We start from the raw sequence: 12,705 nt of genomic DNA on the forward strand, positions 1-12,705 counted from the left end.
GCTGGAGCAACGTGCCAGTTATACAATAGTTCCTGCGGTCTCGTTATATTTCAGTTCTCCTAATTTTCTTTGCTCATTGCTTATTTTACGAGTCAACAGAAATCTATTCCAGCTGATTGACAGTAAATTGCGGGACAGACACAGTAAGCAGCATTATGGGGAAAACATTCAAAATCTTTTTTGTGGGTCTACTCCAAATTCATGGAGCTCAGTGAAACACAATTTTCTTGACGAGGTGAACCAGACGATCAAGACTCGTGTTATGCAGCAAATCTGGCAGCGATGGACGCTTTAACCCCATTTTGCTGGTCCGTCCTCCGTCCCCCACCCTCGACTTGGACACCATTCCGTCCTTATCCATAAAAGTAATCATCCTCCGCCCCCGTCCGTCTTTGTCCCTTTAAAGGGATTCTGCCCTTACATTTCACCCCCCTCCCCCCAAAAAAAGAGCGATAAGTGGACCACTAGTTTGTAGATGCGACCACATTGCACACACGATCCGTCTCTAAGTAACTTCATGAAGCCCCACAAGGATGAACGGACAAACGATTTCCATATCACGCCATGAGAAGGTTCGATGCTGCCTTCCAGCTCACGTTCGTTCCGTTTCGCTCAGGTGGCGCCCAATCGTATTGCGGCTTTCATTGACGCAAAGCCGCCGCCGCTTCTGCGAGTGGCCCGATAACGAGCGAGAGTGGCCATTGTGTCCCGAGGCGCTGCGGGAGGGGGCGGGGTGGGGAGGGGTGGGGGTGACATTGAGTGACGATTGAGGGACTTACAACCTTAGCAAAGAGCCATAGCAAGGGGTAAGCGCAAGAAATCCGATTTCTCTCTTTCCCCTAACACGGGCCTGAGCTGGCAGTAGTACAAGGCCGGGATAAATGGAAGTACATCAGAGTGGAGGGATGAGATTATCCTGGTTGGGATTTGGATGTGGACTTTGAGGAAACGCTGAAGGTGGGAGTAGAGACGAAGCTCTCACCTAAGCCAGAAGAGAGCAGTCCGCTGAAAGATGAGAGACGAACGGCAGATTTACATTTTTTTTCTTTCCTCAACACGTGCACTCAGTTGCATGGACACACTCGAGGTTGTGTGGCTTCCCTTTATAAAGCTGCGGCGCTACGCATTATGGCCGCTTGCGCGCTAATAACGGTCTCCATTAGGAAGCGCTCCCATTAGGATCCTTGCAATTAGAAAGTCTTCCGTACACAAACTGACCGTGCGTTTCGGGGCGCAATTATTGCTTTTACTAACGATCAAAAGCCTCACTTTCTTGTTTGTGTGCGGAAAACAAGACACACTCGGACCTCATTGAAAATCTACCTCTTTCTGTCTTTGCAGGAACAATAATGTGAGGGATTATTTTTAGAATCAATTATTTGAGTAGTCAAGGGGGGGAAACAAGACAATTTGTGTTACTAAATAACACAAAATACGCTTTCGTCCACTAGGGGTCGCCATCTGACGAAACTGAAGATAGCAAGCTTTCAAAAGCGGAGCCTGGCCAGGTGAGTGATGCTGGTGTGAGTGAATCAGAGTGGAGCGTTGATTGCCGTGCGCGCAGGTTAGCGGCTGGTTGCTAATTGGCTAACCGTTAGCTAGGCTATGCGCTGAGTCCATGGGCGTCAGTTGTGGCATTGCAGCTAGTATATATACTTTTATTCCTAGTGATGGGTAAATGAAGCTTCAAATCTGCTTCATGAACCAGTTCTATTTTTGGTCTCCTGTAGATGGCACTCTCGATTCAACATTGGGCTGAAAGCCATTTCTTAAAAACTTTATTTAAACCCACAGCGCCATCTAGAGGAGTCAAAAAATACATCAGCTGGTTCCTGAAGCAAATTTGAAGCTTCATTCTACCATCACTACTTGTTACCAGTTGTTCAGTAAAACGATCTAAAGGTCATGTATTCATCCTAAATTTTTTTCTCTTTTAGTTTCTGAAAAAGTTTGTTGAACTCACTTTTGTTTTACCTGCGATGTTAGCTTGGATGTGGGTGGCGCGTTTTTTTTTGGCCATCTAAAAAACATCCCAGCAGCTTAGGCCACTAAATAACTAGCATGGCGTTATTAAAAAAATAAATAAATAAATAAATTAAAAAGTCAAAGAGGACTTGCATGGAGCCATTGTTCTGCCGCATTAGGGGGGCTCCGAAAGAAAGTGTGTCATCAATTTTTCACAGCTCGGCTTCGCTCTTTGGCGGGACAAATCCATTTCCGCCATTGTCGTTGGAATTCGCCGGCGACGCTGTCGCGCGAGGGATTTCGGTCGGTGTGTCCTTTTGTTTTGCATAAGCAGGTTACTTCAACCGCATGAGTTGCATCAGCAGCAGCGAAGACGACCGCCCGGTAAAAATTTGCATGTTATGTCATCGTATCCTCGCCTCTGAAAAGACATCTTTCACAAGAACCGGAGCGGAGACATTGTGACTTGCTAAATATTAAAAAAAAAAACTCCTTTCGCTGGATGTACAAATCTGCTTGCTAAGAATTTGAAGGCTAACATTTCTGCTCCCGCTTTGAATAACTGGGACATACAAGTGTCCTTTCGAGTTACATGCCGCTCTGAACTCGACGCTTCAAATACAAGTAGAATAGCACTCACTCGAGTCCAGTTGAAAAGAAGCTAGTTAGAAGGCTACATTGGCATTCATGCAAAATTATGCAAGATGCTACGAAATGGATGGCAGGTACCATTTTTATTTTTTGGTGACTGCTCTATTCAAGCTGTTGAAACCCACAATACAATACGATTTGATTTCTATAGCGCATTCCACAACAGCTGGAGCTGTAACAAAGCGCTTTCCATTAGCCGTCATATAAATTAGAACACAAATATAAACACACTCACAATCGATAGCAGAAGAACAGCAACAGTCTCATGTTGAGTCGAAAGACAAACAATAAAAATGTGTCTTCAAGCGAGTTTTAAAAGTGGACAGAGAGGGGGCGGGGCTTGCCTAATATTTAATGGGAGCAAAAACAAAAAGTGCATTGCAGTAATCTAGCCCAGCCCACCACAAAACACAAGTTAACTAACCAACTAACTTTTTTATTGTAACGGCATTTGGCTTGGGCCCACCTACATCGCCCCTCCCCCTTTTTGTACCTAGCTTGTACCAGCAGCCTGCAACATCACCACATTGTGCAACGTCATTATAGGACATGACGAGTGCTACAGCTAATGCTAACGACGAGAAGGTGACGGAAGTGAGCAAATACTTGAAGGCTTTCTCTGCCATGATCCAAATTAATGGCGATTTAAACTCCAAAAAAGATAAAAATTGGATCAGCATTTTATGAGTCAGAGGGCCTAAGCAGTAGAACAGAAGTTGGCTCTGATTAGCAGCGCTCTTTTCAACGGCTAACGTTAAACATTGATGCAGTGGAGCCCTGCCGTTGGATTGTAAAAGAGTTTCACAATGAACCACGCTCGCTTTTCATTTCCGCTCTTGCGCCACGGCTGCAAATCAAATAAACATGAGTGTTTTTGACGGAAAACTTCGAGGAATAAAAACGTAATGAGACTCCGAGGAGTGCGTCAGGTGCTCTGGAGCTACAAACGCAGGGGAAATTGAAGGGGTAAAAGCCGTACATGGCAACGTTTGAATTGTAGATCGTTTGGATGAATTATGTATTTTATGGTGAAGACTTAAGAATTAAAATGCTCAAACACAAAATAGCCCTGGTTAATTATTCAACTGCATTGTTTTGTGAGGTGCCATGTAGTCTCACGTCAGGTGAAAATTGCATGCATAACGCATGTTCCACTAAAAAGGTCAAACAATTTGAGGCTACAACAATTCATCATGCAGTTAGGAATTAATGTATAAGTGGAAGCCACATCAAATGATTTAAAATATGAGCAAACTGGTCATTATTGTACGACTTAAAGTATCGGTCCATCCAAGATGACCCATTTCTCACTATCAAGCTCAGTTTAAATATTTTTTTAAATTGATTGAATATCGGGAAAAAAAAACAGTTAAATGTTGAGTTGGAAAAAAATACCTAATCAAAGATTGAAAAACAAACTTAAAAATCAACTGGAAAAGTATTGTATGCACGTCTACTCTACTGAACAAACTGATTGCTTGAAAAAAAAACAACATTACTATTTGTAATCCATGACTGAAAAAAATGATTATTTAAAAAGGTGCTGGATTAGTATTAGTAATCCATTTTAAAAATTAGGATAATATCAGAAACATTTTGCAGTTTCAAAATTTAATTCAGTGATAATGACTTTCACTCACCACTAGAGGGAGCCCACCCAGTACTGATGGTACTCGTATCACACTGAGAATCACGGGAAGTTTTGCGGTACAGTCGACCTCCGCATATTCGCAGTTCAGCATCCTTTTAACTTTTTCAGATTTTTTTTCAATATTTCATTCATTTATTCTGAGGATCATTTTACATGTCGTTCAAGTTGTAATAAATTAGTAATAAATATATATTGTTTTATTTTCATGATAACTTGAGAAGTACTGCACTAAATCAAATTCGCATGGCACTAAATTCATCGTGGCAATGATTACTCAGCCTCCCTCTAATTTCCGTGTTGACGCCTTGCAGTTAGCAGATGGAGGAGGACAATATCATCCACCGTCCTCACGCAAAAATGTGTTAGTGCACACTTGGGTGTCCACACGGCAAACAGTAACGCAAAGCGATCCGTCCGCAAGGCAACTGTTTTGATGACGTACGGCGGAGGAAAAGGTTGTTTCCCTTCAATTCATCTGCTCATCCGCTGATGACTCGGGATGTACGCCTACGACGCGTTGCGGCACGTTGCCATGGTGATATGTATTATGTATCCTTTGGTCTTATTTAATTATTCATTGATTTTTTTTTTTTTTTATGCGATTATGCAAAGCGCAATTAGTAATAGCCAAAAAATACCATGCAACACAAACATGGTGAATCAGCATTTATCTGTCATGCTGCAAAATGCCAACAGAAATGCAGTCACGGTTTAATCAAGATTAAAAACAATGTTTTCTTCCATAGCGATGATTAAGCCGTTTGAAAAAGCACCATGTGAAGCACATTGAGTTATCTCCTATACGAAATCTGCCATCTAAATAAAGTCGCCCTTGCGTGCGCCTCACAAGTGAGAGACGCACCTGCTGGTTAATGAAACCTCACCGTGGCGCCACTGACGTATATGGGCCAACCTGAATCCAGCCAAATACTCCTCCACGGTCCTCCAGAAATGCGTCTTCTACATTCCGGAAGGACGGGTAGCACTTGCTACCTTTTGACCCTCTGCCCCCTTCATTTGTGATCGAAGAGTCTGTTGCCATGGTGGCGCTGCGGAGGCCAGATGGCGCTCACTCATACAGCGCGTGGATCACGAGGCGACGTAGGAAATGAATGTTCGGCGGGCTGAAATAGACTTTGGCAAGCGGCCTGCATGTTTAATCCGCAGTGTTTAGAAATGACGCCAGAGGAATAGCCTTTTTAGATATCTACGGAGTTCCTCTGACTTTGCCATTGTTCCTTTTGACGAGACCTGTCAAACAATTTCACTTTTCCACAACCGCAACCGGCCACAGTCAACCCTGATGACACAGTAGGTTGCATAAAAGTTCGTACGTCATGAGGTGCCTTGTAAATGCACTGCAACCATGTAATGGAAATTTTCCACAACATGCGATGAGATAATGTTGGCGTTACCTTCTATTATCCTTGTATGCCAGGGGCGGGCAAACATTTGCGTTCAGTGGCGGCGTTTCAGTTTTAAAATGGGAAAAAAATTCTTTCTAGGGAGGCACGGCCACATTCATACAGAGCAGTCGCCCGCGCGATTGTGTCTGAAGGCCTACTGGTCTTATGAAATCTGCCTGGCAACACGGGCTAGCTGAATTCTGATTGGATAAAAACTCGAACCTAAAAAAATCCATACGAGGATATAATATCACGTAAATATGATCATGATTTCTTGATGATGTTAGGCCAGCAGAGAAGGCCTTGACGGCCTTGACCGCCCGCCACTGGCTCCACTGCAGTACGGATGACCGTATCAAGTGTTGAGAACATCGGATACACAGCAGCGGGGCGTCAAAGCCAAGTGTGCAGCACTGAGCCAACAGGCCTGCGTGCTGCCTTCAGGTACACGCTGATAGAAGAGAAGCTTTTTTTTAGCATCCGGGCCGGCCGGGACAGCGGACATTTCAGCGCACCCCTGGAGTGAGTGAAGCGTAGCGTGACTTTGCGGTGCGACTTTTCGACAAACCACCCAGAATTCTAACAGGGGGAGGAGGAAGGTGGGAGGTAGCGATGGGGAGGTTAGTCTTGAGGCATTGATGGAAAGAACTGCAAGGACAAAAATCAATACTTGCAGCGAGCGGACTGTCTGGAGGAGTTTGGCCGGGTATCTCGCCCCTGTTGTTTTCTACTCGGGGTGCCCTTTATCTGCAACCTATTGGCTGGGCTTATTCCGCCTCTCTTTATCATACAGATTGAAAACAGGGCCGCTCTTGGACGGGAGCGAATCACATGCGATTTGCGTCTGGGCCTCCCACCCTCGCTTCTCTGAGCGTATTTACTGTAGTTGAACTTTCGGCATGCTCCCTCATTAGCACCGGCGTATGCAAGCTTCTATGCGAGCGTGCCTGGAGGTTATCAGTCACGCTGCTGATGAATGGTGGCCGACTTCACCAAGCTCACCTCCGTTCCATTTCTCTCAGGATTACTTGCTGCCTCTGGCTACTTTTGCTGCCGAGTATTGATGCGGGCACCTCGGGAGCGGTGTCGCTGGCGCCCTTTAACCCCACCACCCAATTTGCCTTTCGGTGCGCGTTGGGAGAATGGCGCGGCGGCCCCATGCTACATGGAGGATAACCTTTGCCAGTGCAAAGAGATGAGACGGTTAATCAAACGAGAGAGGAGAGAATCAGCTAAATCCAGGACGAAGCTGCTGCTGCTGCTGCTCTCTTTAGCCAGTCAAAGCGACTCAGCTCTGAAAAATGTGTTTAATTAATACAGTGAGACTTGAGAGCCTGGCCACATTCGACCTCCCTACTTAGCAATTTACTAAGCTCGCTCCAAACCTGAGCTATCTGCCGAACAAAAATAATTTGAGACCATTTGGAGATGAATATCTAATATGTTTGTTGTATAAAGAGCTGGTCAGTCCGTCGCGGGGGCCCATTTTTGGGGCAGAGGGACGTGGGGTGACAAACGGGGTTCAAGGGCTAACAATTTTTATGAATAAGGCCAAGGGTCAAGGCCGAAACCGGTACCTAGATTACGGCCAAAATGAAAATGAAAACGCACTGTCTGTGCGATGCTTGAGCTACGTGCTGATTGCTAACGGCAGAAATTCAAGATCAAAAAACCTCCACCTGTCATATGATTCCAAGATGGCAGCATCCAGCGAAGAGTTCAGCGGCTTCATATTAGAGGATGTTAATACGTTTTTTTTTTTTTTTCAATAGGAAGTGGTTTTCTTAACATATCTAACCTACAAAATTCCAGTGAATATTTTTTGGGTAAACTCAGAACCCACATGAATGCCAACTTAACCGTTTAGCTAACTAACAGCTAGCTGTTTCGCTAACTAGTGAAGCAAAATAACAAAATAACATCCTATCAAACAAGCAAACTCCTTCTGATAAAAAACCTTCTGGCCTCGACCCTCCAGCCTTATTCATAAAGACTTTTACCCTTTTCCCTCCTCCCGCCAAAAAAATATTTGTGCATGACGCCGCCTGCAGGAGAGACGCTAACGGCAGAGGTTTATTTACAGATCATTGGCTGGCTCATTTCCTATTCAAAATATGCAAATATACATTCCAAACATGGGCATCCGGGGGGCGGGACTGTTCCACCCCCCCAGGACGGACTGCCCAGCTCTGACAACTAATAAACTCCTAAACTTACTCGATAATCAACAAGGGTTTTGAATGTATCCACCCCCTCATTGAATATGTCATAGAAGGCTCAATAAAACAAAACGTGGTAAGTTTACATTATATTGTGAGAACGATATTACTGTAAACTTTCCACATCACTGCATGATATTGAGTTGTGTTGTAATTTTGTTGAGTGTGGCGGCAATACGCTTCCATACGTTGCCTCCAAACGACGATTGAAAGAACTTGAATCCCGTTTGTGAAACTGTCAGGTTCGCCAATTTGACATATAGTGTTCGTGAGCTAAAAGGAGAGACAAACAGCTCTTGTGGAGACAGAAAGGTTAAACAAAGTTTATTTGACAACTTTATCTCCCCTCCCGTTCCTCGATGCTTTTCACACATTCCCTTTTATAACATCGGGGAATCAGATTACACTCAAGGGTGGTACAGTTCGTCTTCTCAAAAGCTGGTTCAGTCCGGTTTATCATTGGGGTGTCGCCATGGATCGCAGCTGACTTTGACGTCAACATCCTTTATCAGGACCCAGTTGCTTGCTTCAGACTTCGATGCCAACTTATCAGGGCTCTTCTGGATGTTGTTTACTTCTGAAGAAGTGCCACCGCCCCGCCAATTGCAGACAACTCCCTGTATCACCCCGTCACACTGCAAACACTCAGCATAGTTCACTATATTAAACTGCAACATGTTATATGCACTACATATTAAAATAAGCTGCATCACGGCAAATGTATAATAACCTCTTAATATTATTCTAACAGAAACGTTCCGTGATTCATGGCGGACACCCGCTCCCTTCCGGCCGTCGGGCAGGCAGGCTCGTCGAGGCGGCGGTGCCCCCTCCCTCCAGCTGGTGTCTCCACCACGCGCCAGATGGCCTCGCTCGTCTGAACAACATTTGCCCTCCCTGGTCTCAAAGCGACAGATTCCGTGCCAAAGCGTTTACTCTATGTCCGCAGATGGCAGCGGTAGACTGGCGGTGGAACGTCGGCTCCACCTTTTTCGCTGCAACAAGGTCAGTATTTATTTCCCACTTGTCGCCACCTCTTTAAGAGCAACTTACGTATCCAGCACAACCGATCAAATCGTTTTTAAACCAGCTTTTTCTGCTATGATTTTTCATGTCTTGCATCAGCAAGGTGTTTGCAGTGTTCGTTGGAGAGAAAAGGTGCACCGAAATGCAGAAACGAAACCCTAAATTGGCAAAGCACGAAAAAAAAACAAAACAAGAACCTATTCCAAATGTGCCTCAAATTTAGTGCAGTAAAACCTTTTAGCCAACTTGTGGAAGAGAGCAAGCTCCGTGACTCAACAGATGAGGAATCAAATTACTCTGACCATTGGTAGACCTAAGGTAAGTCCTTGCTTCTGTTTTTCACATTTTTATTCTTCTCAGCCATGAAGGATTGTCCCTCATATTAGGTATGACAAAAATGTCAAAGTTTTTCTTTTCTCTTATATAGCTAGCTAACTAAAAGTTGATTCTTGACCCCATTAGCAAAGTAGCTGGCACAGCTAGCACGTACCCTTGAACAAATACTCAAACATTTGCATTGATTTGCCTTCTGTACTTAGAATAATATGGAAACTAAATTAGTATTTAAATGAAATGGGAATTTATGTGGTTAATTTTCATTTTTGTTATTCATCTGTCAGTAGGCTAGATTTTGATTTGAGGCGTCGGGCCAAAACCTTGTAAGTCGCATTTTTGGTGAATTTAATATTCTTTCAAAAATCTACATGTGTGGGTGTTATTATTATTATTTTTATAATATTTATTATTATTATTTTTTTTTTTTTTACAAATTTTTGACCAATCAGAAGTGTTGAGAACGACTTGGTCTCTTTCATGATCCAAAGGTAGAGTTTGAACAAACATTTTTGGGGGCCTCCTGAAAAGTAACCATTTTGGAGATACAAGGTTTTGGCTCGACGCTAGCGATACGTAACAATCAGTAAAATAATATAACATCTTAAAGTGTACTGTTGAAGGTTGAGCTCAATGAATCAAATCATTTGCTGTTCTTATAAAAATCACACAGCCAGAGGGCATATGTTTTTTTTCTTTTTTTAAAAATATTGCTGCCGAGATGTCCTCCAATTGCGCGATGAGCTATCATTCCAAGAGAGCGTAACAGCTATTAGTCGGTGAGAGAGCCAAACATAGGAGAGCTTTACTTGAACGGAAAGGCTCAAAGCAAAGAAAGTCCATGTTCAATACAACATAATGCGCGCGTACCCCCACACAACATATGGTGTTATCATATAGTCACCTCCAAAGAAGAAAAGAAAAAAAACAACACAATTGCAGAGGCACATTAGAATAGCACGAACATTGCATGTTTCACAGGCAACATCGGATATGAATGCGCAACCCCCACAGCCTCCATCTTCCCAAGCGATGACAAGAAGTCTTCCAGACTGCGGTGGAGCTCTGAATATGTCAGGGGATGGTGAGCACAGCCTCCGAAGAAAGTCAACTGTATAGCACGCCTCATAAAAGACAGTAGTAAAATGTCTCGGCCTCTTTGCAAAAATGGAGGATATATAATTTAATGAGCCTGATAGGGTCGAGCAGAGTGTGTGTACTTGCTGTTAAACGGCCCCATCGTGCAACGCCGTTGCCATTATCTGCTCAACGCTGGTGCTTTGTTTACACTTGGAGATAAACCCAAACATTGGAATTGGAGCACTGTCTTAAATGTGCATTTTTTTGACCCTCAATCTGTTTATTTTTTATTTTTTTTAATTTCTACAATGTCTTCTAGTTCGCACCCATGTCTGTTTAAGGAAAAAAAAAAACATAAGTTGATGCGCATCAAAGCAAGCAGCCGTTTGGCTGATATTGTACAATTCTTCCTAAAAAAGGTTCAAACTGCTCAATAGCAATCATAGCAATTCTGCTGTCAAACTAAATTGTCTAACTTATAACTTTGCCGTGAATTCTGCTACTTACTGGTAACACATAATGGGAAACGCCATAGATAGGCTAACGAATAGCACAACGTTACGGTGTTGGAACTGTTTAAGCAACATTTTTTTTAAACAACAATGGCGCAACACCAATAAATAATACAGCAGTCCTCATAGGCATATTCTTTATCCTCTGCAAAGAATGAGTAACATAACTGTGGTTTACTGAGGAATCGAGATCCTGTATATCCCTATGTATGTATGACACTGCCCCCAGGTGGCCAAGGCTTGCACAGCAGAAGGAGCGGCACCATTTTCCACTAAACTGAAGAAACAATATGAACAAAAAAATTAATTGTGTGCTTTGTAAAGCGAGAGAGGCTTTTTTTTTTTTAATTCTGGATTTTGTGGGCTGGTGACATGTCTGAATTATGCAATAAAAATTGTATTTAGTGTTTTTGCATGAGTACAGCAGTGGTACACGCATTGAAATGAACTGAAATGAGACTGCTCCACAGTCGTCAGTCGAAAAAGATGTTCTGTGAGGGAGATTGAGCGGTGGCCCTAATTTAAATTATATTGAACAGTTAAGTTGATTTAAATCAAGACGGGGATAAATAGACTCATGTACTTTAAAAAAAAAAAAAAAGAATAAGATGACAATTTCTTGCAGATTATTTGAAGTTACTTCTCCCCTGATGGGAAACTAACTGCTTTGCACATGAGAATGTGGAATAAGTCAAGCTGAAGTTGCGATGTTAACAACCTCTCTTCCTGCTTTGGCGTGACTGGCCTGGCGTGCGGCGATAGTGTCGAGGCGATTTAGGATTTTGTTTGTCCACAAAGATCCTCCGAGAAAGCCATTATGGAGCGTCAGGACTGTTTTGCTATCAGTGCCCAGGAGTCGATGGCGCAAACTGAGGCGCCAAAGTTTTTCCCTTTTTAATTTGCCCTCTCGCACCTGATAAGGCACACTAGGGTAAAGGCTATTTGGACTATGCAAACATCCAAGGATGCAGTAACAGCTGCAAAAATTGCAAGATTGAGAAAGAAAATGGTTTGCTTTGCCCCATGAGGCTGTCAATTTGTCAACCAGTCGTGTGCCATGCCAAGATTAGGTATCGATTATAGATTTAAATTCTGTCGATATAATTGTAGATGCCTACGTTATTTTTTGTATTATTTTTTTGTTTGAGAATGTCCTATTAAAAATATATTTTTTCCATTTGTTAAAAATATGACATTCTGTGTTTTAGTTTTTTTAAATACATCTTTTCTGGAAAAAAAAAAAGGTTTTGGGGAACAAGTCATCCTAGCTTTATTATTAGTGAGCGTGAACGCTTTACAAGCGCTATGCACTAAACTTATTTTAATTCAAAGTCTGTGGGTTGTTAAAACTGTAAACTCTATCCTGTTTTATCAAAATGTTTTAAATGATCTTTGTTGAATAAACATGCATAAAATACGCAATTGCCACTCGGGCTGGGTTTAAAAACTCGATAAATCGATTTGAATAGATTTTCCTGATATCGATTCATAAAAACATATATTGATACATTTAATAACGTCTGCACCTGGAGCGCCGCCATCACAATCGTTCTCATCGTTCAGGAAAGTGCACCGAGTGCGCGGGCAACAGCACAAAGGATCTCCCAAGTACTCTCACTTAACATAAAAGCTGGAAGCAGTTCATGTTTTTTTTTTGACGATGCGACGTGACAGTGCTGTGTTCACTTCAGGGCCAACACCATCTTGTTTGGTTTTCATTTTAAATTTCAATTCATTTCAGGTCTTTTTTTTTTTCTTTTGTACCCGTTCGGCTATTATGATGTCCTGCTGTGCATATAACAGGTGCTTGCTTCACTCACAGCCGAAAAATAATTGCGTCAAAAGATAGATTATCGAAACAA

General features: G+C 42.8%; 1 long non-coding RNA gene across 2 annotated transcripts in view; it reads left to right on the plus strand.

Moving 5' to 3' along the window:
• The first annotated feature begins 8,648 nt into the window (after nucleotides 1-8,648).
• LOC148334435 (uncharacterized) overlaps nucleotides 8,649-12,705 on the plus strand; it is a 48,544-nt gene continuing 44,487 nt past the window's right edge. Inside the window, exons 1-3 of one of the 2 annotated variants that reach the window (XR_015844140.1) lie at nucleotides 8,649-8,897; nucleotides 9,018-9,236; nucleotides 10,233-10,639. This is a non-coding gene — a long non-coding RNA (uncharacterized LOC148334435). Of the gene's footprint in view, nucleotides 8,898-9,017; nucleotides 9,237-10,232; nucleotides 10,640-12,705 lie in introns of those variants that run through there. The other variant, XR_015844141.1, reaches the window with a different exon arrangement.

This window comes from Idiotropiscis lumnitzeri, chromosome 6 (genome assembly GCF_059441095.1).
Source record: "Idiotropiscis lumnitzeri isolate Australia: NSW breed Sydney's pygmy pipehorse chromosome 6, RoL_Ilum_1.0, whole genome shotgun sequence".
NCBI classification, from domain to species: Eukaryota; Metazoa; Chordata; class Actinopteri; order Syngnathiformes; family Syngnathidae; genus Idiotropiscis; species Idiotropiscis lumnitzeri.